At 42.0% G+C, this 6,308-nt stretch overlaps 1 long non-coding RNA gene across 1 annotated transcript; it reads right to left on the bottom strand.

Annotated features, from left to right (window-relative positions):
- Window positions 1-471: 471 nt before the first annotated feature.
- LOC120324253 lies at window positions 472-4,130 on the bottom strand. Its single transcript, XR_005565425.1, has 3 exons — window positions 4,047-4,130; window positions 3,757-3,915; window positions 472-683 (listed from the first exon to the last, which is right to left on the bottom strand). It is a non-coding gene; the product is annotated as an uncharacterized LOC120324253 (long non-coding RNA).
- Window positions 4,131-6,308: the final 2,178 nt, after the last annotated feature.

Genomic DNA, 6,308 nt, shown 5'->3' with positions numbered 1-6,308 from the left:
CCAAGCCTTTGCACAGTGAAGTGCACGGGGACCTGTGGCCCAGCCAGGTGACCAGACACTCAGAGGTATGGCAGCAGGCAGACCTCAAAATACTGCACACATGGACTGTGAGGGTATAAAAACCCAGGGCTTCCTTTGTTTGGGGTCTGTCCTTGGAGGCACCAGCTCAAACTGTTATTCTATTGTTACGCCATGATTAAATTATTTTAAGGATCCAGATGTCTGAGACTCTGCTATGGGAAAGCTGGAGTTGAGCCAGTAAGGAAACCTTGTGTGACTATGTGAGTGTGGTGAGTGTAGGGAGTCAAGTGGGGCACCCGTTGGCTCACTGGAGCTGCCTGCTGCGAAGAGGCCTTGATCCTGGTACAGCTGGTGCACGTTTGGACGCAAGAGCATTAGGAAAGTTTCCTTGACAAAAATACAAAAGAAATTTTTGCTTATACTGAAAAAGAAATAGACCCTTCCTGTGGTTGTGGGCCTCTCATATCAGGGTGTCTGTTCCTCTGTGTGTTTCTCATATCCTGGCTGGAGGGGGCAGGCAGGGCAGCTCACTCACCAGGGCTCTGCACAAGGGATGGAAAGAGAAGGGAATTCGCTCCATATTGTTGCAACATAGGGGCTATTCCTGCAGGTCTGGCACGGGAAATTCTCTTCGCTGCTCCCTGGACTGGCCCAAGGTCCCTCTGCTTGAAGGAAAAGACAAAGAGGGAACGGATCTGAGGTTATCTGAGTTACAGCATAACCCCATGTCTATTCTGCATTCCTGAGATAGGACTTCAGTACCCTCAGAAGTAGAAAGTGAGGGAAAGTTTCACCCTCTAGGCTTCAGAGAATTTGGATATATCAAAATCTGCATAAATTATTTAAAATATAAATACGGCAGATAAAAGACAGCAGATAAAACAGAAACATAGATGTCTGCCTTAGTCAATCTGTGTTTCTGTGTACACACATGGCAAATGCAGGGTTTTTAAACATACATATTGTTGAAATGAATGTTTTCAATGTACTCTAACTAGATTTCTTCAAGAAGAAATTTGCTGTTAAGACAACACAGGAAAACTCAGTTAATAGACACTACAAAGATATTACGGTTCTGAAGGAAAATTATACCATTTTTAGAAGAGTGTTTAGGAAAAAAAAAAAAAGAATGAAAGCCCTAACAACAAGCAGCTATTAGCTCCTGAGACGAGGGCTTCAACACTGATGATATTTTATCTTTGAAACTGAAATCACCATTGACAAGGGCCAAAGGTGTGTTGGTGTGCACATCCTTTTGTTCAAGTGAAACCAAGCAGTGCTGATAGTTTTAGGCAAATCAGCTTTCTGTGTGGGAGTCATCACGGCAGTTTTCTATGGCTCTTCTGTCATTAGACACTATCATGAAGATGGGAAATTCTCCTGTACAACTATTGTTGAATTTGCATTAGACTTGTTAAACATGCAGGTCCCCTGTGTAATTATTCCAATGCACTATCAAGTGATCTTGTTTTAAGCATCTAGATATGGGGCAGAGTATCCAGGCTATTGCTGATAGCTGGATTTGCAGCTGCTTGTGATGGGCTCACTCATTACTGCTCGTGCAGTGCCATTAGTGGGTAGAGTGTATTACTGACACAAAGGTACACTTGCCCTGAGGAGCCTGCAGTCAAAAGCAGACACCAGCATAGTGAAGGCTACAAATATTCAAAAACCACAGGAATGAGAGAATGAGGGCTCTAACACTGAAAGATTATGAGATATGCTTGTTATGTTCACCTTTTGCTAGTGCCTTGTTTTTTCAGTCTATGCTGACATCTAACCTCAGCGATCTTGAGAAAGAATCATGTTCTGAATTCATATAGCTTCTTGTGATAAGCTTTTGATATGCTTGTGGTATTTTTAAGACGCAGAGGAGACATGTCAGGGAAACAGGAGCCCGATTGCACTGCAGATAGAATATTCTAATCAGCGAGCAGCTTATCAGCACACTTATGGGCAGCAAATACTTCACAAATCCTGGAGAATGCCAGCTGAAAATCCCCATCATTACTGACATAACTTTCTCGATAAGCCTCCTCAACAATATGAGCTATTGTTTATGCTGAGAAGCATTGCTAAGGTTCAGTGGAAAGGTGTGCAGAGCTTTTTCCACCAAACAAATGAAGCACTGGATTCGTGGGTGAGAAGCAGACCTTTAATTGTGGGTGAGAAGCAGACCTGCTGGCATTCACAGCTCTTATTCTACTCAGTGGTCACAGCAAATGACACCCTTTCATTTTCCCTTCCTGCACTTCATAGTACAAAAGAAAAACTTAAACCTAAACCAGCTATTTTTATTTTTGATTAAATCTTTTTCCCCTCTCCAGATGGTACATGCAGGGGCATGACATTAACCCGAAACAAAAATGAGCAACCAGAAACAAGTGTGCCATTAGCTCAGCTCAATGTCTGATGTGTTTATTTTCAGTGGATCTGTGAAGCAGGCTGACAAGCTGAATCTTTTGCTTCACGTACCACTTGCAGAGATCCAGTAGAGCAGGCACCATATGAAACAGACAGTAAAAAAAGCTTCAGCAAGGCATGACCATGTTTGTTTTTTTTCTCATTAGGCTCGGATACAGTCAATCAAAACCTCAATTGATGAGACTCATCAGAGGCAAAATTAAGATAATTGCATCATAACTACAAATTGTCATAAGAGACGTTTTATGACACAATTTAGCTGAATTAAATACTATTGACCTCAGAGTGGTTTATCAAGGCAGGAGAAATAAATTAAGAGATATGAGTAGTCTGAATACAAATGATAAGCTGTGTTTTCCAACTTCATCAAGATAGGGTGGGATACTTCTATTTACAGTCACCAAAACGATAAGTTCAGACTTTTAAGCTGCTGATATTATATGGCTTTGTCTATGGCAGTGAACCCAGCCAGGTTCTGTGTGTTGGCCTGGGATTATCCATACTGGAACTTACATAGCAAGGTCCCTGACGTTCTTTTGACCTGTGCCAGCTGGCATCCCTCCCGGGTTTCAGGCACAACCTAGGGGTTAGCACAGCCTAGGGACATGCTTGTCTGCAGGTCAGATGTGACCTGCTGTTTTGCAAAGAAATTTAACCATACAGATGAGAGCGATGCTGTGCTAGTGGACGTTAGGGCCAGAGAATGGTCCCTATTTACAAATACGGATGTGTAATATCAGGTAGAGAAGGAGCAGCAAACTTGTCTTGTGCACCAAAACCAATATTCCAGTAAATAACATTGGTAACTAGACTTTCTGACTATTTTATGGTGGTTATGTTAGAGTGCTCCACTCTGGTAAAGCATCAGCAGGTATGGCTAATTTTGAAATACTGGCTTCCTTTGGGCTAGTTCCTAAGCTGGACACACAGAAGGATGGGGATATACACTTGTCAGATGTGAGACAACTTGCACCCAGAGGTTATGAAGTTATGCCATGGTGTTGCAGCTCATGGGAGAAGGCTTAGCTTGTAAATAACGACAGCATCCCTGTGTGGAACTTTTGGTGCAGGTCTCTGCTGATGCATATGCCAGCTGGTGGAAATGACCGTGGCCCACCAGCATGTCCTTCCCCAGGACTTCTGTGTCACCTGGGAGGTGACTTTTCTTAGGTGTTTGCACACTGAAGAGCACTGGGGTGAGAGGGGTCTGTCCAAATGGTTTAGTTGCTATTGAAACACAAGTAATAGCTCATAGGAATCACTAACAATGAAAATTAAATGAGCATCAATCAACACCAAAGTCTAACTCACCTTGAGAAACAATGCCTCAAACACAGGCAAAACTGAGATGTCCTCTGCCACCTATAACTTCATTAAACCAGTGAGGTTTTCCACAGAATGTACTTGGCAAACACCACTTACTGAGTTCTCTGCTGCTTTCAAAAAGTGGTACCTCTTGGGACCTGGAATCTGCTGACACAGATGTTATAAAAGACTTTTTGTAGGATTCATGGCAAATAAAATATTCTGCTGCTTATTGCAAGCCTTTTGACGGCATAATTATGGGTATCCTTGCTCCAGGCTTCCTGACTGATTCCCACCTGACAGACAGCCTCATAGATTTTATGTATTCACTGGCACTCTCCCTCATATTTTAGCATAAATCCAGGAATGGAACAGGCATCAGGTGACTGCCTATTTTGAATCTGTTGTACAGCTTTTCACGTTCCTGTCTTTATTGTGTTGTTACAGAAAGTCTCACTCTTGCCTCTCAGCTTTCTGAAACAAAAATAAAGCGCTATATCACAAACATCAGAAACAAAAGCCAAGAATCATTGCTGAGCCAGGGTGCTGTGTGTGTACATTACTGTGGGCCATTCAACATTATGTGCTTAAAAGGGAGTGGAGAGATACTAGAAAACCAGAGACTTCATTTCACAGGTGTTGAGCTTCTAAAACTTCCATTACCTTTCTAAAGGCCTCCATTTCTTTTAGGTTCAAGGTGCTCTGTGAACAAAAAGCACTTAAGAGAAACACTCTGCTTTTTAACCAGCAGTAGCCAATGACAGACAATAACAATTTATGGAAGGACAAGGAGCACTTTTCTGTAAAAAGACAAGAGCACCCCTGAAAAAAAGCAAACCAGGACAACTTGATTTTTCTGTGCTTATTTTAGCAGAATGTTCCAGAGCAGACCTATTAAAAATCTCCATTAAATCTTATTTATAAGGAGTGGTATAATTTCGGATCATGTGCACCATCTTGAGCTTTGACTGGAAGAACACTATGCTCCTTTTTCCTTAACCTTTGTAACTTTAATTGTGCAGTAAAGTATTCTTAGCTTTCTCATGTGGCACTATGCTAGCAGTCAGCTTTCTACTGTACATCTCTCTTTTATCACATCTTTAGCTTTTCTTTACCTTTCTGTAGCTATTGCATCTAGATATTGCTCTCATTTGTTGTAATCTCTTGCCTAGATTTCAAAAGGCCCTCTATTTTTGAAATAAGCATTGTACCTTGTAATCATCACTTCCCATAGGTTCCTTTTGGAGCAACAAATTTCAGTGCTAACATGCAAAGTGCAACACTTCGCTTCCTGTTACTTTGTGCAACCTGTTGAGATCCAAGGAAGTGGTACCAGTGTCACAAAGGTGAGTTCAGCTCATTATATTTTTGGTCTCAAAGGCCTTCTTGCTGTTTCTCAGAAGAGTGTATCCTCAGGCATCTTTATTGCTTCCACATGCCATGGAACCCCAGGGAGCGATTCCTTAGCATGGGTGCTGCTTAAAGTCAGCAGCTGAGAATGCAATGAGGAGTAGAGGCTTTTCTTCTTCTGATCTTCTCCCCAGTACAACTCAGACATTTACATTTGTAGTTACTTTCTCCTGTAAAAGCCTGACAGTGGAGTCTGTAGTCCCAAGCCCTTCTAGTAGAAGGTTTCAAAAATAGTGCCACTACACCAATATTACTTCTAATGTAATTGGCATATAAACCCCAAAATATCATAATTTTGCACCCTAAGCCCACAGAGAGTACTTACTGCTACTGTTAATTTTAATTTCCTATTTAGGACTTGGACATAACAGTTCAGACTCTCAATACTCAGAAATGAAACCTGCCTAATCACAGTGATTAGTCACAGATGACTAAGGTGCTTTACCAGGTTGTAGTTACCACCAGTGTGGCACTGAGTGGTAGTCCAGTAAGCAGAAAAAACAGTAGCAGTTTTGCCAGTTATAACTGCCTGATATAGTGCAATGAAGTGCGACCACAAATTGTAATTTGAGAAGTGATACTGCTTCTTAAGACCAGCAGTGCATGTTTCTTTGGAATATCAAAGTAAATTTGTACAGAGGGGCTACAATGCAACACCTGTCCAGAAGTGCCACTGTAGAGGCTGTCAGAAGCAAGCTCCTTTGCAGAGGGAGCACCCAGGTGCTGCAGTGAGAAACCCCCAAACTAGTTACATCATTGTCTCCATGGCAGTCCTAAGCTTGGAAATACTTCACTGCACAGGACCACTGATGTGATGTCTCAGCGTTGCTGGCTAACAGGCCCAGCAGGTATTTGCATGAACTGTGTGTGTGTGTGTGGGATCTCTTGGATGGAGAGTCAGAATTAAAAGGTGAAATAAGTATCTGCATGTACAGCCTATTGGAAACATTGGCATTTCTCAAAACCGATGAAACAAGGAGGCAGCACTGGAGCAAAGTGTAAATGAAGTTCATTTTGGAGCGAAGCAGCAAGGGTCAGAAGATAGTGACTAGCCCTGAACTCTTTCTTCAAAAGTGGAAAGACCCACTGAAGAGAAAAATCATGAATGTTCAATCCCATTAAGTGAGCTCACAGTAGGAGTAATTTTT

This window comes from Pipra filicauda, unplaced genomic scaffold, assembly GCF_003945595.2.
Source record: "Pipra filicauda isolate LSUMZ 115617 unplaced genomic scaffold, ASM394559v2 scaffold475_size475193_pilon, whole genome shotgun sequence".
In the NCBI taxonomy this organism is placed as follows: Eukaryota; Metazoa; Chordata; class Aves; order Passeriformes; family Pipridae; genus Pipra; species Pipra filicauda.
Note: the sequence above shows the minus strand (reverse complement) of the source record. Positions and strands in the feature narration are given on the sequence as shown.